The 27,236-nt window shown below is 38.9% G+C and overlaps 1 long non-coding RNA gene and 1 pseudogene across 1 annotated transcript in view; both read right to left on the reverse strand.

The window, feature by feature from the left end:
- Positions 1–1,689: 1,689 nt before the first annotated feature.
- Positions 1,690–27,236, reverse strand: part of LOC144615146 (uncharacterized) — a 41,824-nt gene continuing 16,277 nt past the window's right edge. The window contains exon 3 of the long non-coding RNA XR_013553639.2: positions 1,690–2,677. This is a non-coding gene — a long non-coding RNA (uncharacterized LOC144615146). The remainder of the gene's footprint in view (positions 2,678–27,236) is intronic.
- LOC132680139 (density-regulated protein pseudogene) lies at positions 20,036–20,868 on the reverse strand (annotated as a pseudogene).

Here is a 27,236-nt window from a genome sequence, read left to right on the forward strand (position 1 = left end):
CACAATAGAAGAATACAGACTTTTAGATAAACCTAGTCCTGAATACTGTCACTTAATAGTGTAACCTTGAGTGACTTAATTTGCCTGAAGCCATACAATACGAGTAATGCTGAATCTGAAAGAGATCTGTTGGGACAACTTGGTGGCAGCTTACTTAAGGTCCTTATTACAGTACCAAGCACATAAGGAATGCCCAATAAATGAAAATGGTCTATTAACAGTTACTGGATTTTTGCTTACATTTTGGCTATATATTGCTTACAACTGTATGACTTATCTTGCCACACTTGCTTTGTCAACCCCTCAAAAGATTTTTATGAAGATAAAACAAATATGTATTTTTACATGCAAATTTGATCACAGGAAAAGTCCTGAAAAGATATATGCCAAAATGTAGTGGTTGGGGCACCTGGGTGGCTCAGTCAGTTGGGCGTCCGACTTCGGCTCAGATCATGATCTCGCAGTCCGTGAGTTCGAGCCCCGCATTGGGCTCTGTGCTGACAGCTCAGAGCCGGGAGCCTGTTTCAGATTCTGTGTCTCCCTCTCTCTGACCCTCCCCTGTTCATGCTCTGTCTCTCTCTGTCAAAAATAAATAAACGTTAAAAAAAAATTTTTTTAATAAAAAAACAAATAAACAAAATGTAGTGGTTATCTCACAGGGTTATGTTTACGGACAATTTTTGTCCTTTTTTTTTTGTTTATCTTCCTTTTCAAATCTTTTCTATGAATATTTTGGTTTTGGTTTCTTTTTTATGCCAAAATACTTTTGTTAAAAAAACCTACATGAGCCATCTCTTTTGGAGGTAAGAGCTAACAAAAGTTTTGCTTTCTCTTAGGAACTGGTATGTGTTTTTCTTTAATTTTTTTTAATGTTTGTTTATTTTTGAAAGAGAGACAGAGACAGAACATAAGCAGGGGAGTGACAGAGAAAGACAGAGACACAAAATCCAAAGCGGGCCCCAGGCTCTGAGCTCTAACTCACAAGCCATGAGATCATGATCTGAGCCAAAGTCAATGCTTAACCAACTAAGCCACACAGGTGCCCCTCTTTTTTTCTTTTTAAGTTCACTTATTTTTTTTGAGAGAGAGATAGGGAGGGAAGCACAGAGAGAGAGGGAGAGAAAGAATCCCAAGCAAGCTCCACACTGTCAACATGGAGCCTGATGCAGGGCTCGAACGCACCAACTGCAAAATCATGACCTGAGCCAAAACCAAGATTCAGGCACTTAACCAGCTGAGCCACAGGCACCCCTGTGTTTTTCTTCCTAATAATAAAAGCTAACTGACTTATCCCCTCTTCACTTTGCCAGAGGAACTCAGAACTAAAATTTTAATTCAATTATTCAGTTAGGTCCTTAACTCTTTGCATATTTCTCTTCAATTTCTCTGCCTGCCCCAGTCTTGACTTTCTATTCTAATTTATATTTGTCTTAGCCTGATTTTATATTTCATACTTGTATTTTAGTAATTTCCTCAGTGTTTGTCATAATCCATCATAAACCCTTCATAGAATGAAGCCTGGTATACATACACACACATAAACAACTGATAACTTTTTTTTTCTTTTTATTTTTTTTCTTTTTTTTCTTTTTTTTTAACGTTTATTTATTTTTGAGACAGAGAGAGACAGAGCATGAACGGGGGAGGGTCAGAGAGAGGGAGACACAGAATCTGAAACAGGCTCCAGGCTCCGAGCTCCGAGCGTCAGCACAGAGCCCGACGCGGGGCTTGGACTCACGAACCGCGAGATCATGACCTGAGCTGAAGTCGGACGCTTAACCGACTGAGCCACCCAGGCACCCCAACAACTGATAACTTTTAAAGATTGCTGTAGCCCGTGTACTTCATTTCACACTTCATGCATTTCATGGAGTTCTTGGTTACAACACTAATGAAAGAATTATAGTAATCTTTAAACCCTATTTCTGAGATTTAAAAAAAAATGCAAAACCACAAAATCTCCCTGTAATGACTTTTAAAAACCTTAGAACTAGGTCACTTTTATTAAATGCTCAATTCTCAAAACGTATATGTTATAAAACATATATTTTATAATATATAAATTATATAACATAATATATAAAATTTTTGAGAATATCTTTTTTAATTTTAAAAAACTCTATACTTATTCCTCCCCTTCCCTACCTACTCCACTGAATTTTGATATATGCAAGCAGCAGCAAGCCCAACAAAGTCACTCCTAAGGAAAGAGGTCAAAGGCACTAATAAAACCACTCTCTCAAAACCCTGGCATAGAATTTCAAGAGATCCTCTATCAGAACCTAATGCTGCAGCCAGCCCACCGACCTGTGGTAATTTTATGCCACCATTCTCAAATGAGGGGCCTCCCTCAGGCTGGGGAAATAGGAAGTTGACAATTTCCTTCTCCTGCAAAAGATATTCAGGCAGCCAATTTACAAATATTTAAGACGCATACCAACTCCAGGAATCCAAGGCCAAACTAATACACAAAGGAAGGCCTCTGCCAGTGCCTCCTCTCCCTACACCAGGTCCTCCTATCAGGAGTCATTAGGACCCCCCAACAGCTTCACAGTTACAGCTTCCCGACTGCTGTCATACTTGCCATCTTTGTCATCACAGGCAAACACCAGCAGAGACCTTTTGTGGTGCCAGTGCATGCCAAGTTCAGAGACCATACCACTTCCCAGCTGGTCTCCTATGAAATCAATAGAGAGAAACCATGTTAATAATAAGAGTGTACATTCATTAAGTATTTGCCTACAGTAAGTGATTTAACCTGTTTAACAACCCTATAGGATAGATACAATCATTACTCCATTTTACAGAGAACACTAGGCACAGACAGGGCACAAGCCAGTAGATGACACAGCAAGATCTGAATGTAGGCCAGTTAACTTAAGAGCCTATGCTCTGAACCCCTACTCTCTACTCCCCAGGAAAACAGGACTAGCAGCTGATGTTTGTCGAGCATCTCTTACGAATCAGATGAATTATATTTTACTGAATGCCAGTGACAACTCAGCAAGGCAGTTTTCTTTTTAAAATTTTAACTGCAAAATTAAAATCAATCGTTAAAAAATAACAAAGTTTTTAAATTAAAAAATTGTGAAATTTGCTTCTTCCCATGTATAGTTCTAAGAGATTTTAAGCATACATGGACTTTTCTCTTTTTTTTTTTAATTTAAATTCAAGTTAGTTAACGTATAGTGTAATATCGGCTTCTGGAGTAGAATTTAGTGATGCATCACTTACATACAACCAATGCTCATCCCAAAAGTGCCCTCCTTAATGCCCATCACCCATTTAGCCTGTGCCCCCACCCACTTCCCCCCCAGCAACCCTCAGTTTGTTCTTTATATTTAAGAGTCTCTTATAGTTTGTCTCCCTTTGTTTTTATCTTATTTTATTTTTCCTTCCCTTCCCCTATGTTCATCTGTTTTGTTTCTTAAATTCCATATATGAGTAAAATCATATAATATTTGTCTTTCTCTGACTTATTTCATTTAGCATTAACACAAAGTAGCTCCATCCACGTTGTTGCAGATGGCAAGGTTTCATTCTTTTTGATTGCCATATTCGATTGGATATATACACCACGTCTTCTTTATCCATTGATCAGTCGATGGACATCTGGGCTCTTTCCATAATCTGGCTATTGATGATAGCGCTGCTATAAACATTGGGTGTGTGTGTCCCTTAGAGTCAGCATTTTTGTTTCCTTTGGATAAATACCTATTAGTGCCATTGCTGGGTCCCAGGGTAGCTCTATTTTTAACTTTTTGAGGAACCTCTGTACTATTCTTCAGAGTGGCTGCACCAGTTTGCATTCCCACCAACAGTGCAAAAGGGTTCCCCTTTCTCCCCATCCTCCTTGCCAACATCTGATGTGCCGAGGTCCAGCCCCAGCAGGTCCAGGGGTTCCCGAAGGATGAATGGCATCAGAGAAAATAACAAATGAACACAGACAACAGCAGTGTGTTAGAGTGGCCGCTGTATTGTGGCAAGCGTGGCATTATATGTGTCAGCAATTTCCTTGTAGTGTGCGTCATCTATGTTTCTCGGCTTTACCTAATTCTAAAAATGTTCCTTTGTGTAATCACCCATTAAGGAACCTCATGGTTATTTCTTTGTAATGTTTCCTCCTGCATTTTTGCTTATTGATTTCTTCATTCTACTTTCATTATGTATCTACATTTATTTATACTGTATAAAGCAGTTGCTTTGCTATTTTCATGAAAGGTCATCTAACTCTCAACACCTCAAGTGGAACATTTACAGGGACGTGACTTCTTAATTGTTCCTTTGAACCATTTGCAGTACAAGGAACAAAAGTATTTGCTTTGGTCTGGGGTGCCAGGAGGGAGCCAAGAGGGCCCTGGGAACCCACGCCTTATGCGCTCCCAGAGAGTCAAATGTATATCTAGGAACTAATGAACCATTCTGTACCTTAACCCACCAGGTCCAGTTATGCTCTGGAATGCCTCCTGGGGGCCAAGTGGGCCTAGGGGTTGGAGTAACTTGTATCCATGGATGCATTCCTTTGTTGCCAGAGTGGGGATTTTGAACCCATTTGCCCCCCTCCTTGGCTGGGAAATATATGGGGCTATCCTTCCTTTAGGTAGAGAACGGGCAGGCAGGGGTGGCACAGGCTGGATATAAGGTTTCTTTTTTGTCCTGGGGGTCATCCCCAGAAAATATCCCAAGTTTGCTTCTATGGGTTTATTTTGAATCATCAGTGCCAGTTGGACCATGGGGATGGCCATGATGAGTAACAGGAGGGATACCAGTAGCTTCCCATTTGGAGGGTCGCTGTGCGTTGTCCTTCTGCCAACCATCCAGGCTGTGCCATCAGGAAGGCTGGATGGATCGGCTACTGGCAATTTCGCCGTAGTCTTAATTATTACTAATGATGTTGAGCATCTTTCAGTTGCTTATTTGCCATCTTTATATCCTCTATGGTGAAAAGTCTGTTCTAATCTTTTGTCTGCTTTTTAAATTGATATGGTTAAGTTTTATTGAGTTTTGAGAGTTCTTTAAGTATTTTAGATATAAATGATTTTTCTTATGTGTGTTTGCAAATATTTTCTCCCAATATGGGACTGGGTTTCTATTCTCTTAACAGTGTTATTTGCAAAGCAAATGTTTTCCATTTTCACGAGGTCCAATCTATCAGCTTTTCTTTTTTTTTTAATTTTTTTTTTAACGTTTATTTATTTTTGAGACAGAGAGAGACAGAGCATGAACGGGGGAGGGTCAGAGAGAGGGAGACACAGAATCTGAAACAGGCTCCAGGCTCTGAGCTGTCAGCACAGAGCCCGACGCGGGGCTCGAACTCACGGACCGCAAGATCATGACCCGAGCCAAAGTCGGCCGCCTAACCGACTGAGTCACCCAGGCACCCCTCTATCAGCTTTTCTTTATGGATCAAGCTTGTGTTGTCATATCTAAGAGATAGTTACCTAACTCAACAGGAAAAAGATTTTCCTGTTGCTTTCTAAGAACTTTATAGTTTTAGGTCTTACACTTAGGTCTATCATTCAAGTTAATTTTTGTATGCAACATAAGGTGTAGGTCAAGGCTTACTTTTTTGCATGTGAATGGTCCAGCACCATTTGCTAAAGACTGTCTATCCTTTGTCCATTGGGCTGCTATTGTACTTTTATCAAAAATCAATTGATCCTCTTTATGAGGGTCTATTTTTGTCAAAAATCAGTTGACCCTATTTATGATTTTATATTGCATATATATTTCATTTGTCTATGTGACTTTCCTTTCACCAATATCACACTGGTTGCCTTACGGTGTATCTTAAAAACAGGTAGTGAAATCCTTCAATTCTGTTCTTTTTTCAAAGCTGTTTTGGCTTTCAAGTTCCTTTCCATATAAATTTTAGAATCAGCTATATCTACAAAGAAGCTATCTTAGTCCTTCCAGGCTGCTTTAGCAGATCATCACAGACTGGGTGACTTATAAACAACGCAAATTTATGTCTCTCATTTCTGGAGGCTGGGAAGTCCAATCAAGACACCTACAGATTCAATGTCTGGTGAGAGCTGCTTCCAGTTTCACAGATGGCCATATCCTTGCTGTATCCTCACATGGCAGAAGAGGCAAGGGAGCCCTCTGGAGTCTCTTTTGTAAGGGCACCAATCCCATTCATGAGAGCTCCACACTAATGACCTAATCACTTCCCAAAGGCCTCACTGCCAAATACTATCACACTGAGGATTAGGTTTCAACATATGAATTGTGGGGGAGTGGGGAGCATATTCACTCTACAGAAGCTTTCTGGGACGTTGAGATTGCTTTAATTCTTTAGATTAAGTTAGGGAGAATTAACAATATTGAGTCTTCCAGCATGAACGCAATATGTTTCCATATTTATTCAGGCCTTCTTTAATTAGTGTCTGGTAAAACATTAATTTCAACCTCACTATAAATAGGCGACTAAACTAAAGTCATGCTTTCTAGTGGAGTCAGCACTCTGAAATAAGTTCCATCTGCCCCGAACAATTTAATTCTTTCCACTAAATCACACTGCCTTGCAAATAGATCGGTTCATTTTTTTAACCGATATTTTATTTCTCTCATTCATCGAAATAATATATGATTTTTCTTCAAGCTATTATTTCTTCAGCTGTCTATTTATCAATATCAGGATTATGATTAAGATTAAAGTAGAAAATATTTATAGTGTGTTGTTAACTTAAAAAATGCAGTACATAAAATTATATCTACTATATGATCCTAACTACATCAAAAATACATATATAGGGGCACCTGGGTGGCTCAGTTAGTTAAGCATCCAACTCTTGGTTTTAGCTCAGATCTCACACTGTTCATAGGTTCACTGTTCATAGGTTCAAGCTCTGCGTTGGTCTCTGCACAGAGTGTGGAGCCTGCTTGGGATTCTCTCTCTCCATCTTTCTCTCTGTCCCTCCCCTGCTCACATGCTCTCTCTCTCAAAATAAACAAACATTAAAAAAAATACATGCATAGAAAAGTATATTAAAATGTTCAATGTTTCTGACATAGGCAGGTCAGGTCCAAGGACCCAGAGGGGGTCCCCCAGGACCAGCCAAAGTCCCTAGGACTTTGCTATCCTAGGGAAAGGACTAGAGCTATCTTCTTCAAAGATTCATTCAAGATGGTCCTAGTCAGTAGAAGGGAACTACCATTTATGGATCACAAGAGTCCAGCACATTCACCTACAAATTTCCCCTTTAGTCCTTACAATAAATCCCAGACATATATTTAACCCCATTTTATAAATAGGAAAATGGAAGATAAGAGAGACCAGCCAAAGTGTCAAAGCTGTTAAGTGGAAGAGCAAAAATATGTAATGAGGTCTGACCCCAAAACCACTTATTCTATCTTTTACACAGGCATTAATCATTCACACATCATCTTCAGAATTTTTTTTTTTTATTTTTATTTATTTTTTTTAACATTTTTTATTTATTTTTGGGACAGAGAGAGACAGAGCATGAACGGGGGAGGGGCAGAGAGAGAGGGAGACACAGAATCGGAAACAGGCTCCAGGCTCCGAGCCATCAGCCCAGAGCCTGACGCGGGGCTCGAACTCACGGACCGCGAGATCGTGACCTGGCTGAAGTCGGACGCTCAACCGACTGCGCCACCCAGGCGCCCCTCATCTTCAGAATTTTTGCCTTAACCACCACCAGCTATACTTTTCTTTATTCAGTAATTTTTTTAAAGTAGGCTCCACACACAACGTGGGCCTTGAACTTACAACCCTGAGATCAAGAGTTGCATGCTCTATAACTGAGCCAGCCAGGCGCCCCTCTTCATTCAATAATTTTTAAATTTTTTACTTAAAAATTTTAGCTAATTTTCACTAATAAATGCAATGACCTGGCTATACGTTTCCTAGTAAGTGTGAAAATATACCCCTACTCTAACTGCATTTGTCACACACTCCTCTACCTCTTCTCAGTCCCGCCCTCTTATTCACCCCCATCCTTCTCCTCACCACCAGTCTCTATCCCCTCCCCTCTCCTCATCCCTACACCCTCTCTCTCCTCACCCCTTCTCCTCCCCTTTCCTCATTCCTGCTCCCTTCTTCATCCCATCCTCTTCTGTACCACCATTCTCTCCTTACCAGCACACTACACTTCTCCATCTCCCTTCTCTCTGGCTTGGGTTGAGCCCTGACAGCTCACCAACAAGTCCTTGTCCAGCAAGAAGACACAGGCCATTTTGTCCAAGGACCCCAAGGCCAGACGGGTTCATGGCAGCACATATACCGTATGCCAGGAACGCTCATGCCTTGCTATGCACGCAGAACAGCTCCAGAATCCTAAGCATTTAGCAGAACAGGCTGGAAGTCACTGAATTCCAGGAGGCCATTGAACCTGGACTGCTCTGGCCCAGAAACAGAATTCCATTGCCACCAGTACCACCACAAAGAGCACATGGTCAACAAAATCCTGTGGGGGACGCCTGGGTGGCTCAGTCAGTTAAGTATGCAACTCTTGGTTTTGGCTCAGGTCATGATCTCACAGTTGTGGGATAGAGCCCTGCACTGGGCTCTGTGATGACAGCATGGAGTCTGCTTGGGATTCTCTCTCTCCCTTTCTCTCCCTGTCCCTCCTCCACTCACACACACTCACTCTCTCTCAAAATAAATAAATATTTTATTTATTGAAACATTTTTTTTAAAATCACTGTGTGGGAATGCAAGCTGGTGCAGCCACTCTGGAAAACAGTTATGAGGTTCCTCAAAAAACTAAAAATAGAACTACCCTACGACCCAGCAATTGCACTACTAGGCATTTATCCATGGGATACAGGTGTGCTGTTTCGAAGGGACACATGCACCCCCGTATTTATAGCAGCACTATCAACAATAGCCAAAGTATGGAAATAGCCCAAATGTCCATCGATGGATGAATGGATAAAGAAGATGTGGTATATATGTACAATGGAGTATTACTCGGCAATCAAAAAGAATGAAATCTTGCCATTTGCAACTACGTGGATGGAACTGGAGGGTATTATGCTAAGTGAAATTAGTCAGTCAAAGAAAGACAAAAATCATAGACTTCACTCATATGAGGACTTTAAGAGACAAAACAGATGAACATAAGGGAAGGGAAACAAAAATAATATAAAAACAGGGAGGGGGACAAAACAGAAGAGACTCATCAATATGGAGAACAAACTGAGGGTTGCTGGAGGGGTTGTGGGAAGGGGGATTGGCTAAATGGGTAAGGGGCATTAAGGAATCTACTCCTGAAATCATTGTTGCACTATATGCTAACTAATTTGGATGTAAATTTTAAAAAAGAAAAAAGAAAATTAAAAAAAAAAGAATGAAAAACAAAATCACTGTGGTTCACAGCCTGTTCTCCTGCTGCCTCCATGTGAATACATGTGCCCAAAAGTGAGGCAGAGGACTGCAAAGCCACACTGTGCCCCCAACACACTGAAAATCCCAGCAAGCAGCACACACTCACCTTTGTCTTGTCAAATATATTTTACCTTAAAACATGTTTTTGAAGTGGCATAATCTTTTATTTAAATATAACTCATATAACATAAAATTCACCTTCTAAAGTATGTAATTTAGTGCTTTTAATATGTTCAAAAAGTTGGGGCACCTGGGTGGCTCAGTCGGTTAAGCGTCCGACTTCAGCTCAGGTCACGATCTCACGGTCTGTGAGTTCGAGCCCCGCGTCGGGCTCTGGGCTGATGGCTCAGAGCCTGGAGCCTGCTTCCGATTCTGTGTCTCCCTCTCTCTCTGACCCTCCCCCGTTCATGCTCTGTCTCTCTCTGTCTCAAAAATAAATAAACGTTAAAAAAAAAAATTTTTTTTTTTAAATATGTTCAAAAAGTTGTACAACCATCACCACTTTCTAATTTCAGAAAACTTTCAGAAATCACCCCAACAAGTAACGATTTACCTACACAGAGTCACTCCTCATTCCCTCCTCCCAACAACCACTAATTTACTTTGTGTCTCTCTGGATTTGCCTTAACTGGACATTTCGTGTAAATGGAATCACACAATATGCAGCCTTCTTTCTCCTGACAATGTTTTCAAGGTTCATCAATGTTGTAGCAGGTATCAGTACTTATTTCCTTTTATGGCTAAATAATATTCCACTGTATCCCATGGATATTCCACATTTTATTTATGTAATCATCAGTTGATGGACATTTGAGTTATTTTCACTTTTTTTAAGTTTATTTATTTATTTTGAGAAAGAGAGAGAGCAGAGGAGGGGCAGAGAGAGAGAATTTCAAGAAGGGCCCACACTACCAGCATGGAGCCTAATGCGGGGCTGGAACTCACAAACCACAAGATCATGACCTGAATCGAAATCAAGAGTCAGACACTTAACCACTGAGCCAAATAGGCTCCCCATTCACTTTCTGACGATTATAAATAATGCTACTATGAGCATTCATTTTTCTGGAGACATATGTTCGATTGCATATTTGTAAATATTTTCTCCCATTCTATGGGTTTTCATTTCACTTTCTTATTTGTGTCCACTGAAGCACAAAAGATGCTGCAATTGGTTTTTCTAGATATTATGCCCGTATATAAATAAAGTCCAACATATCTTGTTTTCTTTAGTTGCTTGTGCATTTAGTGTCATGCCTAAAAAAAACTAACCCAAGGTCATGAAGATACTTTCTTCTAAGAAAAGTTCTAGCTATCCTATTTAGGTCTTTGATCCATTTTGAGTTAATTTTTGTGCGTAATATGAGATAGGGGTCCAAATCCATTATTTTGCTTGTAAATATCTAGTAAACACAATAAAATCAGTTATATCTTGGGGTGCATGGCTGGCTCAGTTGGTGAGCATGTGACTCTTGATCTCCGGGTTGTGAGTTCGAACCCCATGTTGGGTGTAAAGATTACTTAAAAAAAAATAAATTAAATCAATAAAATCAGTTACATTTTATATATTGGCATTGAGTAATTACAAAATAAAATTCCTTTAAATATCATTATAAAACCTCCCTGACATGAAATAATTAGGTATAAACTAACAAAATATGTTCAAGATAAAACTACAAAGTGCTGATGAAATAAATTAAAAACCTACATAAATGGAGAGGCATACTATATTCATGGATTGTAAAACTGAACATAATAAAGATATCAATTCTCCCAAGCTGACCTATAAATTTAACAGAATTCCCATCAAAATCCCATCAGGATTTTTTCTGTAGATATAAACAAGTGATTCTAAAATTTAATTGGAAGGGCATAGGAAGTAGGAAAAAACAAAATAATATTGATAAACAAGTATACAGTTGGAAGAACCACATTATCCATATTAAGACTTATGATATAGTTACAGTAATCAAGACAGAATGGTACTGGCAAGGGAGTACACACAGATAGAATCATACAATATATGGCCTTTCTGGTAGCATATTTTCAGACATAGGCCCACACAAATATGGCAAGCTGATTTTTAAAAAGACACAAAGGCAATTAAAGATGAAAGGACACTTCTTTCAACAAATGGCATTAGAACAATTGGACATTTATATTATAAAAAAAAAAAAAAAAAAAGAACATCAACCTAAACCTTACCCAAGATACTAAAGTAAATCAAAAGGGATCATAGACCTAAAACTATAAAACTTCCAGAATGAAACATAGGAGAAAATCTTCATGAGGTAGGATTAGACAAATAATTCTTGGTTTTAACTCCAAAAATACAATTCACAAAAGACTAAGTTGACAAATTGGACTTCATTAAAATTAAAAGCATTTGTTTTATAAAAATACTGTTTGAAATTAAAAGAGAAGCTACAGAGTGGGAGAAAGTATTTGTAAATAACATACTCAAAAAGAATGGACTTATGCCCAGAATATATAAAGAAGTCCCAATACAAAACAAAAACAACTCAACTTAAAAATGGGCAAAACACTTGAACACATACTTAACTAAATAGGATATACAAATAGAAAATAAGCATATGAAAAGACACTCAACATCATATGCCATTAAGGGGAAAGCAATTTAAAACCATGATGTTGGGGAACCTGGGTGGCTCAGTCGGTTAAGCATCCTACTCTTATTTTCAACTGAGACCAGGATCTTGGGCTCATGAGATCAAGCCCCACACTGGGTTCCACACTGACAGCACAGAGCCTGCTTGGGATTCTCTCTCTCCCCCACCCCCCTGCCCCTCCCCCACTTACACATGCACTCTCTCTCCCTCTCTCTCAAAAGAAAGTAAATAAACTTAGGAAAAAACCATGATACATACCATTGCACATTTATTTGAATGGCTAAAATAAAAAGTACTTATAATTCCAAGTGCTGACAATGATGCAAAGGAGAGCAAGTCAAACCATTATACATTGCAGGTGGGAATACAAAATGACACAGTCAATCTAGAAAACAGTTTGGCAGTTTCTTACAAATCTAAAAATATTCTTACCATATGAACCAGCAATCCCACTCTTGGGCATTTACCCTAGAGAAACGAAAACTAATGTTTTCCAAAAAAAGTTTAGGCAGCTGTATTCATAATTGCCCAAATTGAAAACAATCCAAATGTCCTTCAATTAGGTGAATGAATAAACTGGTACATCCACACGATGGAATTAACTCGGTATGTATCAATAGTGCCTAGATAAATCGCAAAGGTATGCTCTTTGAAAGCCCATCTCAAAAGGTTATAAACAACATGATTCTATTTATATGACATATGTGATAAGACAAACTACTGGTGATATCACTTCAGTGGTGGCCAGGTCGGCATCAGGGGAGGTTATCTCCATAAAGAAGTCCATAATGGAGTGTTTGGGGGCATGTGTTAGTTTCCTAGGGCTGACAACACAGTACCACAAAATTGGTTGTCTTAAAGCAACCAAAATTTATTCTCTCACAGTTCTGAAGGTTAGAAATCTGAAAACAAGGTATTACCATGGTGATGCTCCTTTCTGAAACCAGTAGGAGAGGACCTTACTTATCTCTTCCAGTTCCTAGTAGTCCCATCCTTGCATCCCTTGGCTTGTGACAGCATAACTCCAATATCTGCTTCTTTCTTCACATGACCTTCACCCTGGTGTTTTCCTCTTTTTTAAAAGACACCAGTTATATTGGATTTGAGCCCATCCTAATGGCCTCATCTTAACTTGATTACATCTCCAAAGACTCCAAATAAGGTCACAATCACAAGTACTGGAAGTTAGGACTTCAACATATCTTTGTGGGGGTTGCAGAGGGAAGGATATAATTCAACCCATAAAAAAAGTGATAGGACTGTTCTGATTCTGATTACAATGGTGGTTTCAGGGATCTGTTCATGTATTAAAACTGATAGTACTGTACATTTTAAAAAAGCTACTCTACTGTAAATTTTAAAACAAAGTAAAAAAAGGAAGAGCACAGGCATAGGGATGTCAACTTTCATTTTGCCAAGTTGAGGACACTTAATATAAATATACTGTCACCACTTACTATTCTCATCATTTTGTTGAAGAAAGGATTGATGACTATCAAAAAGTAAGAACAACATAACCTCAAAATAACATCAGTCTGTTCATTACCACAAATTTACAGTACAGGTAAGTTCATTAAAAACAAAAGAGGATTATTGGCCAAATACATAATGTAAAAACTGAAAGAACTGAAGAGATAAACAGACAATTGAATGTATAGTTGGAGACTTTGATACTCCACTTTGAATAATAGAACATCTAGATAGAAGATCAACAGAGAAATAGAAGACTTGAACAACAGTATAAGCTAATATATCTAACAGGTATCCATAGAGAACATTCATCCAATAACAGTGGATTACATAATCTCTCAAGTGCACATGGTATATTACCCAGGATTAAAAAAAAATATGTTGGGCCATAAAACAAGTCTGAACAAATTTAAAAGTATGTTCTCTGACTACAATGGAATAAAATTAGAAATACAGGGGGAAAATTGGGATTCACAAGTAAGTGAAAATTAAACAACACACTCCTTTAAAAAAAAAACCTCAATGGGTCAAAGAAGAAGTCACAAGGGAAATTAGAAAGTACTTAGCTATAAATGAACATTAAAACACAACATGCCAAAATCTATGCCATACATTCCCTCTAAGGCATTGCTTACAGGGAAATTTATATAGCTATAAATATATATATTTAAAAATAAGAAAAACCTCAACGAACTTTCTACCTTAAAATACTAGAAAAAGAAGAGCAAACTAAACCTAAGGCAAGCAGAAGGAAATAAATAATAATTAGAGCAAAAAATAAATGAAATAGAGAATAGAAAACAATAGAGCAAATCAATGAGACTGAAAGTTGGTTCTTTGCAAAGACAAATAAAATTGACAAGTAAAGCTAGCTGACCAAGAAAAAGAGAGAAAGAAAACTCAAATTACTAAAGAGGGGACATCATTACTGACCTCACAGAAATAAAATGAATTATAAGGAAATACTACGTATGTCAACAAATTAGGTAACCTAGATGAAACAAAATGGAAAAACTACCAAAATCGACTCAAGAAGAAATAGAAGTAGACAAAAACTACCAAAATTGACTCAAGAAGAAATAGAATAGAAGCAACCCAAATGTCTATCATTGAGGAACAGAAAAACAAAATGTGCTATATCAATATAATGGAATATTATTTAGTCATAAAAAGGAGCAAAGTACTGATACATGTTACAATGTGGATGAACCCTGAAAACATAATGCTAACTGACAAAAGCCAGACACAAAAGGTCACATATTGTGTAGTTCTACTTATATGAAATGTCCACAATAGACCAATCCACAGAGACACAAAATAAATTAGCAGTCAGTAAGGACTGAAAAAAAGGAAATGGGGCATGATTACTAACAGGTACAGAATTTCTTTTGGGGTGATGAAAAAAATTCTGGGAGATAGTAGGGATGGAGCACTGCTCTATAAAGAATATAAGAATGCTAAATTGTACACTTTAAAAGAGTGACTTTCTGGGGCACCTGGGTGGCTCAGTCAGTAAAGCATCTGACTTCGGCTCAGGTCACGATCTCACAGTTCCTGAGTTCAAGCCCCACATTGGGCTCTGTGCTGACAACTCGGAGCCTGGAGCCTGCTTCAGATTCTGTGTCTCCCTTGCTCTCTGCCCTTCTCCCACTCGCATTCTCTCAATCTCTCTCTCTCTCTCTCTCTCTCTCAAAAATAAACATTTAAAAAGAAAAAAAAATTTTTAATATGAAATTTATTGTCAAATCGGTTTCCGTACAACACCCAGTGCTCATCCCAACAGGTGCCCTCCTCAATGCCCATCACCCACTTTCCCCTCCCTCCCACCCCCCATCAACCCTCAGTTTATTCTCAGTTTAAAAAGAAAAAAATTTTAAAGAGTGAGTTTTGGGGAGCCTGGGTGGCTCAGTCCATTAAGCAACCGACTCTTGATTTCAGTTCAGGTCATGATCCCAGGGTCACAGGATTGAGCCCAGCATCAGGCTCTGTGCTGAGTGCACAGAGCCTGCTTGGGATTCTCTCTCTCCCTTTCTCTCTCTGCCCCTCCTCTGCTCACATGTGCTCTCTCTCAAAATAAACAAACTTTTTAAAAAATGACACACATTTGAAATAGTGCCATAGTTAAAATATTAATGAAGTCTAGCTATAAGCAGAAAATAGAAGCAATGCAATCCCCACACCACCCCCAATTTGAAAAATCTGCCAAGAATTTCATAATTGCAAAACCAGCAGCCCAGGTGAACTGTATACTGTACTTATATAGTTGCCACACTGGGCATCCTTCAGCTGGCAAAAAGAAAAACTATAGCTTTTGTATGCTTCGGGAAATTTCTCCAAGTTAGATTTTTCACGTGTCCACTTTACATTCACTTGTTATTTTATTTTATTTTTTTTAACGTTTTATTTATTTTTGAGACAGAGAGAGATAGAGCATGAACGGGGGAGGGGCAGAGAGAGAGGGAGACACAGAATCGGAAACAGGCTCCAGGCTCCGAGCCATCAGCCCAGAGCCCAACGCGGGGCTCGAACTCACGGACCGTGAGATCATGACCTGAGCCGAAGTCGGACGCTCAACCGACTGAGCCACCCAGGTGCCCCTGTTGTGGTTATTTCAAAACGTTAGATGGCTTATTGCTCCCTCAGACCTGATATAGTTGCCTTACCTAGGAGCTAAAACCGTCAATGTCAATAAAAATCAGAACCGTGGTATCCTATTAGGAAAAGGTGGTTGAGGATTGACTATAATGTGGCAAGAAGGAACTTTCTGGGGCAGCGGAAATCTGTATCTTTATTGGCGTGTTGGTTGTCAAATTTCATTGAATTATACTGTTAAGATTTACACATTTCACTACAGGTAAACTTCCAATTCAGTTTTTAAAAATTAGCATGTTGAGCTAATGACTGCCTTGTTGAACAAAGGCACCACTTCCTAATGTTTAACAGGTGAGAGACAGAAATCATTTTTGAGGCCATGCAAACAGGGGAAACTGGTTTTTCTTCCTAGCCTAAGACTACAAAGTTCCACAGATGTGAGATGGGTAGAAGACAAAGAAAATGAGAAGCAATGTAGCTTCAAGCTCCACACCAGCTTCCCTATATGTAGCTTTATGGCAGAGGGAGAAGGCAACAAAATGCCGACCGAAATTTGAGGGACTCAAGAATAAGACAAGTGTACCACCTCTAGTGTGGCATTTGAGAGTAGTACCCCATAGATGTCTCCTGTACCAGTGGACAGGGGCATGCAGTAAAAAGGGCAGCATGCTACATCTGGGCAAGGAGGCAGGGAGAACGCTTGGGTTTCCAGAAGCTCCCCTGTACATCCCCTGAATGCCCAGCCTGGTCAAGGAAGAGACAACAACAGTAACAATACATTTGAAGGCTTACTGTGTTCCAAGTACTTTCCTAAGTGCTTTATATGTATCATCTCAGTTAATCCTCTCAGAAATCCTATGTAAGTCTTAAATACTATTATTATTCCCTTTTCACTGATCAAGAAACCAAGGCCAGGATGGTGAAAAGGCTTGATCAAGGACATACAGCTAATAAGTGGTAGAACCTGGCAGGGTGTATGCAGATCCCTCTATCCTCCAACTTTTCTTCTTCAAAACTGTTTTTTCTCCTCTGAATCGTATTAGAATCAGCTAGTTAGTCTACAAAACAAAGCCTGCCAGGATTAGGGCTGCATTGACTCTATATAAATCAATTTGCAGAGAACTGACATCATAATAATACTGAATCTTTGAATTCATGAATATAGTTTATTTCTCCATTTATTTACGTCTTCTTTAATTTCTCTGAAATTTTACACTGTTTAAAGTTTTCAGTGTACAGGTCTTGCACATATTTAGTTGAATTTATCCCTTAGTATTTCATATCTATTGATGCTACTATATGTGATTTATTTACATTTTCAATTTCAATTGCTTATTGCTACTATATATAAATACAATTAAAGCTTTTTATTGAAATATAATTCACATACCATAATATTCACATACCATAATATACCATAATATTCACCCTTTTAAAGAATATAGTTCAGTGGTTTTAGTATATTCACAAGGTGGTGCAGTCATTATCACTAATTCCATAACATCTACATCACTCCAAAAAGAAGCTCTATACTCAGGGTGCCTGGGTAGCTCAGTCAGTTAAGCATCTGACTCTTGATCTCAGCTCAGGTCTTGATATTGGGGTTTTGAGCTCAAGCCCATGTTGAGTTTTGCACTGGTCATGGAGCCTACATAAAAAAAAAAGAAACTCCATACTTATTCCACCCCATTTCCACCCTCCCAGGCCCTGGCAACTACTAATCTGCTTCTATTTCTATGAATTAATTATTTCCATAGAATTAATTTTTATGTAATGACCTTATATCATGAGACCTTGCTAAACTCACTTATTAAAGTGTTTTTGTAGATTCTTCTGGATTTTCTACATATATGTTCATGTTGTCTGAATGACTGGATATACAAACAGACAAAAGCCAGACCATATATAACAACAGAACTCTGACCCACAACCCCTGCAGCAACCACTCTAGGAAGCCAAATTACAACCTCTGAAGCAATCAACCCAGAATGGTCAGAACTCGATCGGTGACAGCCAACTTCCCTATTTCTTTTATCTTGCTTCTAACTCAAGACCAATGAGAAAAAGATAAATATGCTCCCCAAACCATCACATAAGATGCCGACTTCTAGTTAACCCATCTCTAGCTTCCCCATGCCAAGAGCCTTCAATCAGTGCATGCTGAAAGCTTTCCCTTTTTTTCATTAGAAAACTTTCCTGGCCCCTGCCTGACTCTTAGTCTCTCCCAAAGCCAAGTGTTTGTGGCTACCTGCTATAACAAATTCTGAATAAATAGCCTATTTTCACTTGAGTGGTCTTCATTTGTGAATTAAGACAGTTTTACTTCTTTTTTTTTTGCTTGCTTGTTTACACTAGGACAATTTTAACCCTCCATTACCCTATCCTGCAGTAACATCCACTACTGGCTTTATATGGATTTAAACTGCATTTGCCAAGAACTGTGAACATTCAGAATCTTTACATGAAGTCACATGGTTGATACAGGCACATACACATCTTCCAACACTAAGAGAATACATATACAACACGTACCAAATGGTCTTGATGGATAAATTTGCTTCATCAGATATTCATATTTAGTAAAATTCACAGTTAATGCAGAATTTCATTTTCTTAATTTGTATCTTTATTACACATTTTTTCTAAGATTTTAATTATTTAAAAAAACCACTCATTTATTCAAGGTTGTAATTTGCAGGGCAATAAACAATGGGTTCTAACTTTCTTAAAGGTGTCTATAGCAATTTAAAATACCAGGAGTCTTCTTTTCTATTTGTAGCACCTGATTTAAGACCCTTATAAAAACAAAGTTTAAATTCATTTAGTGCATTCATTAAAATTCATTGTCACTGTTTCTCTTGAGAAAGACTCATTTCAATTGTTATTTCCCAGACTACCTATATATATAGAGACAGCATGGGTGTATATTCTTTTCAGTTGGGTAGAATTTTACTCTCAGAATTTATAGCTAGAACAAGAACTTGCAGCATCTTTGAATGGTCTTTCACTCAAAACAATGGTGATAATAATGCATAAAACAGATTTGGGATCCGACCCCCTACTTAACATCATCAAACATGTTTCCAAAGTACCCTTGGAAAATATTTAAAAATATCTGAAAATTCTACCATATGGTACACCATCATTCTCTAACCATTTCCCAATTGTTCATTTATATCAGTTGCAATTTCTTTATAAGTAACATTGTGATGAACACCCTCACCCACAGTTCTAAGCAAGAATGATTCTATCTTTAGGATAATGTCAACTAAGTGGCTTACTGGGTTAGACTACAGATGGTTTTAAGGCTTTAGTATACTTTACCAAATAATCTCCAGAACTGAACAACTCCTACCAACGTTAAGTTAATGTGACCACCAAGTGGACTTGTTTGGTAACAATGAGGCAAATTCAACCACAAATCTATTAGATGCCCAAGCATCTCAAAACTATCACACCAAAGAAGCAAGGAGATAATCATTAATGGTGATGAAGCCAAAATTCAAATTCTTTAAAACATTACTCAGCTTTAAATCATGATTTAATTAAATCATGACTATTTTTAAGAAAATTAACTCATTAAATCATGATTATTTTAAGGTAGTAAACAGAAAGGCTTTGCACAAAAAAAATCGAGTGTTTTTCAAAAATAAAAAGTTAAAAAGAGAAAGAGAAAAGTCAGTACCAAATGACCAAAAATTTTTATTTGACTAAATTCTGTTTCATGCATAAGCATGACAGTCTCCCCTGTTTATTAGACTTTGGCAATAAAAAAAAAAAAAAAACAGATACAGAACAGATACAGAACAGAACGGTGAAAATGCCAAGGGTGAGGGTAGTCTACAGTTTTACTGTAGGATAAATATACATTTTTTTAAAAGGCCTTTCTCCCTTTGGCCATATCAACTCTCAGTTCAAATCATTAAATAGAGAGAAATTTTTTTTTTTTTAGTTTTTTAAAAATGTTTATTTATTTTTGAGACAGAGAGAGACAGAGCATGAACGGGGGAGGGTCAGAGAGAGAGGGAGACACAGAATCCGAAGCAGGCTCCAGGCTCCCAGCTGTCAGCACAGAGCCCGACGTGGGGCTCGAACTCACAGACCGTGAGATCATGACCTGAGCTGAAGTCAGACGCTTAACCGACTGAGCCACCCAGGCGCCCCTAGAAAGAAATTTTCAAAATCACTTCTTTACTTCTCCAACATCTTTGATGCTATCATCATCCACCTCTGGCCATTTTTCCTGAATGACATCAATTATGTCATCTGTAAAGTCTCCCTGAATGATGATTTCATCCTCTCCTGTTACTGAGGCACCACAGGAGACTTTTTGAGCAAAAAATCTTTGTGCTTCTTTTAGATCAATTTCACAGTTGCAAGGCCACATACTCTTGTTACATATTTCTTCTTTGCTCTGGGAATTTTGGCTATCATAACCTTTTGTGGTACAGTCTTCTTTTTTTGCTCTATTTGACCCCTTCCACCTCTCTTCTGCTTTTCTTCTTTTCTTCTTCCCCTGCTGTGCCTTGACCCTCACTACCTCCAGCTTCTTGTTTGGGCGAATTTTCTACAGTAAGTTTTGCAAACTCACTTGGAAAATTCTTCTCTAACCACTGTCGACATTTAGCGACATCAGGCATATATTCACAGTACTCTGTTAGTAATGAACAGACTCCACAGTAGAGGACTCAAAGTGGGTAGTCTTCATGTAACTTGGTATTGCCCCTCGGCTCTCCTTTGCAATCATGCCCACTGGATTCAGAAATATCAGCAGCCATCTCACAAAATGCCAGCTGAAGCGATATATGCAACTCCTCTTCCCCGACCAGGGCCACCTGAAAGCCCGTCTCAAGGCAGTTTTACTTCTTTATTTCCAATCTGCAACCTTTTTATTTTTCTTTGCCTTGCTTTATTACTCTGGATAGGACCTCAAGTATAATGCTTAACAAAAGTGGTGAAAGCAGGCATCTTTACCTGGTTCCTCCTCTTAAAATATTAAGGTATTAAAAAAAATTTTTTAATGTTTTATTTATTTTTGAGAGAGAGAGAGAGAGAATGTAAGCAGGGGAGGGGCAGAGAAAGGTGAAGGCAGAGAATCTGAAGCAGGCTCCAGGCTCTGAGCTGTCAGCACAGAGCCGGATGGCAAGGCTCAAACCCATGAACCGAGAGAGCATGACCTGAACCGAAGCTAGATGTTCAACTGGCTGAGCCATCCAAGCACTCCAAAATATTAAGGTATTTTTTTTACCTTTTTTTTTTTTGAGAGAGAGAGGGAGCACGGGCATACACATGAGCAAGGGAGAGGGTCAGAGGGAAAGAGAGAGAAAACCTTAAGCACGTTCCATGACCAGAGCAGAGCCTGACTTGGTGTTCCATCTCATGACCATGAGACCATGACCTGAGCCAAAACCAAGAGTTGGACACTTAATGGACTGAGCCACCCAGGTGCCCCTAAGGTATTTTTAATTAAATTAAATTAAATTGTTATAGTATTTATATATATTTAAAAGTATGGGATAATAGTTCGATTTTTAAATATCAATATATGCAGTATGCTAATAAATCTTTTATAACGATTTAAATTTATGATGAAAAGTTTAAATGTCAATTAAAAATTGAGCAAGGAGTTACATAGATGTTCAAAATTCTTTTATAGGGCAATGAGCAAAGTTTGAAGCAGGCTCCAGTAAAGGCCATCACTGAATCTGGGGGAGTTGGACAATGTCCAAGTTTGTTAGCAGAGGCTGACCAAGATTACTGGGGTCCAACCTCAGTTGGCAAGGAGTTGTCTTCCATTATGCAGAATGAGGATGCAGAGTCAGAAATTGAAGAGGTACTAAAAATAAATAAAATTACATTTTATGCACACCTGAGATTATGAATGAAATTTAAATTCACATTATGATTATAATAATTATTATAATGATAATTAGCACAGAGCCTTCTAAAACAGATGCAGTGCTTTGAAAACCTCCTGCTGGTGGGGAAGATCATAAATAAGAAAGAATCTTTCTTTAGTTGGCACAATTCCTTCTCTCCCTGGGCATCACCTTACTAACTAGAACTGAAGAGCCATATTTGCAATGCTAATACCTGGCCCTGGGGAAAGGCCTACAGTTACCCATCTTGCCTGTTTACCATTTCTAACTTCCCAAACAAAAAGCTGCCCAAGTGTCAGCAGCAGCTCCCATTAACCAAAAAGCAAGGGTCTCCTAAAGAGAAGAGCAATGGACACAGGTGGGCACCAACTTAGTTGGAAGTCATATCTGCCTACCAGTTGCAGAAATCCACCTGAAACAGTCAGGGACAAAGCAGCATGTGTCCAGTCCTGATCTTCCCCCAGGAAAATATATCTTATCAAAATAAGGCACATTCTGCACACTTGAAGCACTGGGTAGACTCCCTCAGCCCCCAGGGAGCTGGAGAAGGGATTTGGAACAAAATCCAAGAACCCTCCAGAATACCCAGGGGATCCAGATCCTGGAACTGCTCAAGCATGGAACTGGGCCAGAGGAGATGCTGTTCAGTTATAAAAACTGACTCTTTCAGCATCTTAGTCCTTCCCCTGGTTGGAAGCATCCCAGACTGTGCATTTCCAACCCTGACAAAAAGCAGTGTTGGGGGTGGGGGGGACTATACCCCCTAACTAACTCTGCATTGGCTCCAGATTAGGCTGAGTAGTCTGCAGAGAAAAAAACTGAAGCAAAAGGTGAGAGCAACTTTAAGTTTCTCCAGCCCCAGAGACAGTGGATATGGGGAAATCAGAACAAGACATGGGCAACTGGTAAGGTAATCCTCCCCAGCTTTTGTCAAGCAACTGCAGTAAAAGAAATGTCAATAGAAGCACCTAAAAGAGGCAAAGCATTGCAGTGCCCATGGTAATAATACGGTTGTCCCCAGTTCTCATTCTAGATACTAAAGAATATATCCCATCCAGCAACAAGTCCAAATTCTTTCCTGGCAACAAGATGTGATATACAGGGGCATCTGGGTGGCTCAGTAGGTTAAGTGTCCAACTTTGGCTCAGGTCATGATCTCACAGCTTGTGAATTCGAGCCCTGCATCAGGCTCTGTGCTGATAGCTCAGAGCCTAGAGCCTGCTTGGGACTCTATGTCTCCCTCTCTCGCTGCCCCTCCCCTGCTTATGCTCTGCCTGTCTCTCTCTCTCTCTCTCTCTCAAAAATAAGTATTAAAAAAAAAGATGTAATAGATTCAGCACTCACAATAGGCTAAAAGGGTACGTCAAAAATTAAGATGAACACTCAACCTAGAATGACAAAACACTTGAGGAAAACTAACATCAAAAATCACACACACACACACACACACACACATCCCACAAAAGAGAGAAGTAACACCTAAGAAAATAGCATAGACCAAACAGAAGATGACTTGGTTCTTCTCTCCTCTGAGTGAGGGGGAAGAAACTGGCTACGGGTGTCTTACACCTAGGCCCCAGCTTTGAAATTTGCAAGCCAAGAATTTGCCTCTTTTGTATTCTGGTTCTATTGGGACAACCTCCCTTAAGGCAGAGGATGACTCAGAGTCTAGTCATCTGAATAGAGAGTTACATACTGGATGAAAACACATGGGTTTAAAGATCAAAATATTTTCCCAGCACACCAAACAAAAGATTATGTTATGTATGTTACAATGTTAATGTAACAAACAGTAGAATTCAAGAGGAAAGCACTAAAAGAGACAAGTAGTAGTGTTTCATATCAATAAAAGAACAATTAACAAAAAAAGTATTGCATTTTTATGTATCTCACATCAGAGTTTATGAATATATAAAGCAAAATCTAATATAAATGTCAGACTTCCGAGTTAAGATGAATTTTCTCCCTTAATACCTAATGAAATGAGCATAAATGGTATACACGCACGTCATCAACATTAGCCAAACTAGACTGGTGGCCAAGAAAATAACCTGAAGAGTCTGAAGCAAATGCAGAGATCCAACTTAGCTTAGCTCCCAGTAGCATTCCTGGTGAATTAATAAGATCCTGAAGACTCTTGCTAATGCCATCAAACCCGCAGTGATCCAACTCGAATAATAATCCATATCTCTTACCTCTTCTAAGAAGTAGCACCTATGGCTCCTAGAGAAGAATGGGGAAGGTAAATAATGGGACTGACTCTCAAACAAAAGGGAAAATTTCAGAACTACCCACTGAACTGGGAGAATGTCCCAAAAAAGAGGAAATCCAAATGGATGATAAACTTTGACAAGATTGCTTTAAATAAAGCCCGCTGATCAAAGGCCTCCAGGAAAATATCTGAAAGGGCGGGCCTACGCCAGCCGACTCCATCTTGTTCTGTGTCCTTCACCTTGACCACACCTCCTCCCCTTGAGTAACCCCCCCCCTCACCTGCCTAACAGGACTCGGACCCTTCCCCAGGACCCTTCCCCAGCCAATCAGCTGAGGCCATAGCCATTACCTCACCAACTGCCCCCAGGCCCCAATAAAACCTTTGTCCTTTTGAAACTCGCTCTCTTTCCCTGGTATCTCACCGCTGCGTCGGTGCAGGTAGGGGATTGAGCTCGAGCTAGCTCGAATAAAGGCTCTTTGCTTTTGCATCAGACTCGGCTCCCTAGTGGTCTTTGGGGATCACGAATTCTGGGCATAACAATATCCATAATAAAAAAGTTAGATTTACCTTCCCACAGCAAGGGAGAAAGTACTCCAGAGGAACCTGTAGAGGCCTCAGCAAGAGAACCTCGGAAGGAGTTTCTCATATTATTTGGACTTGTACTAGATTATTCCCTGAAAAGTCAAAGAAGTAAGGACCAGTTATGGATTGGAGGTTGTCAAAAAGTTGGGGCAATTTAGTGGCTGGATAGCTGAACAATTTTTATCTGGAAGTAGGAGGATTAAAGCAAGGCACCTGTTGTCATTGGTAAAGGAGCAGCTGTCACTAAGTTAAGTCAGAAGTAGAGGATATTTTATTGTTTTTATGTCTTGTTCTAGAAATGGTCACAGAGTGGCCTTGTGTACCTCTTACTTATAGTCTAGTGAGTTTGTTTATGTTCTTTTGAGAGCATCATGGCCTGGCTGCTAGCTGCCAGTAAGGAAGCTTTACACTTTCTCAAGATAATCTAGTGATGAGGTTCGTGAGCAAATGGCGAAGAAAGGATTCTTGAGACATCTTTGGTGTGAAAAAGTGATTTTATTAAATCACGGGGACAGGACCCGTGGGCAGAAAGAGCTGCACAACTGGGGCTGTGAGGAGTGAATGATTATATATTTTTAGGTTTGTGGAGGGAGGGAGATAGAGATAAAGTAAGTTTCTAAGGAATTGGGAAGCAAGGCTTTCAGGACCTTGAGGGGCTGGCTGTTAAGATAAGGTTACTTTTAGTCTTTAATAAAAACAAAAACATTAAGGCACTAAGGCAGCCATGACTTGCTTGAGGAAGGTCACGTTCTGTATGTTTCAAGTGTCTATCAGTGAGCTGCAAGCTGTAAGGAGATTTAATTTAAGCTGCATTTCTCTTGCCTTTGTTTTCCTCATCACTAGTAGTAAGGTAAATACAAATTATAGCAACAAATATCTTTTTTCATGCATGAGATTGACAAAAATAAAAAAAGTGATAATATCTGGTGCTAAGGGAAATGTAAGGAACAGGTTTTCTCACACATTATATAATATGAATTTTTGTAGCTTTTATTATTATTATTATGAATTTCAAACATATATAAAAGAAGACAATGGTATAATGAATTCCCATTATATCAGCTTCAGTCCACTTCTCTCCCTCTAGTAGAAATAAATTATTTCATCCATAAATATTTCAGTATGTATCTCTACCATTATCACACCTAAAAAATGCCCCCATTCCTTAATTTAATGAATTATCTAGTCAGTGTTCAAATTTCCAGTTGTCTTATAAATATACTCAATTTTATAGTTTATTTGAATCAAGATCCAAATAAGGTCTACACACAGCTTTTTAAAGTAATATGGCATTATACATTAAAAACAAAAAATATATATACCCTCTGATCTAGGGATCCTAGTCCTAACAATCTAAGAATGAGTCTGTGAGAATATTTTTTAATGTTTCTTTATTTTTGAGAGAGAGAGAGAGCAGGGGAGGGGCAGAGAAAGAGGGAGACAGAGAATCTGGAGCAGGCTCCACACGGTCAGTGCAGAGCCCAGTGCAGGGCTAGAATTCACAAACCGTGAGATCATGTCCTGAGCCAAAATCAAGAGTCAGACACTTAGCCGACTGAGCCACCTAGGTGCCCCAAGAATATTTATTGTGGCATTGTTTGTAATAACAAAAAACTTGAGAACTGGGGCACCTGGGTGGCTCAGTCAGTTGAGTCTCCGACTCTGGATTTTGGCTCAGATCATGATCTCACGGTTCATGAGATAGAGCCCCACGTCGGGCTCTGCCCTGATAGTGCAGAGCTGCTTGGGATTCTCCCTCTCCCTTCTCTCTGCCCCTCCCCCCCCAAAAAAAATAAGTAAACTTAAAAACAAACTTGAAAACTTAAAAGTCCATCAATGGAGGAACCCTCTATTGATGAATAATGTGTACATCTATAATATAGCTAACTATGTTGCTATTAAAAAAATCAAGTTGATTTTTCCAGATGACATGATATTATACATGGAAAACCCGATAGACTCCACCAAAAGTTTGCTAGAACTGATACATGAATTCAGCAAAGTCACAGGATACAAAATTAATGTACAGAATCAGTTGCATTTTTATACACTAATAATGAAGCAACAGAAAGACAAATAAAGAAACTGATCCCATTCACAATTGTACCAAGAATCATAAAATACCTAGGAATAAACCTAACCAAAGATGCAAAAGATCTGTATGCTGAAAACTATAGAAAGCTTATGAAGGAAATTGAAGAAGACACAAAGAAATGGAAAAACATTCCATGCTCATGGATTGGAAGAATAAATATTGTTAAAATGTTGATACTACCCAAAGCAATCTACACACTCAATGCAATCCCAATCAAAATTACACCAGCATTCTTCTCGAAGCTAGAACAAGCAATCCTAAAATTTGTATGGAACCACAAAAGACCCCGAATAGCCAAAGAAATATTGAAGAAGAAGACCAAAGCGGGAGGCATCACAATCCCAGACTTTAGCCTCTACTACAAAGCTGTAATCATTAAGACAGCATGGTATTGGCACAAAAACAGACACAGAGCAAT

This window comes from Panthera onca, chromosome A1 (assembly GCF_046562875.1).
Source record: "Panthera onca isolate mPanOnc1 chromosome A1, mPanOnc1 haplotype 2, whole genome shotgun sequence".
Lineage (NCBI taxonomy): Eukaryota > Metazoa > Chordata > Mammalia > Carnivora > Felidae > Panthera > Panthera onca.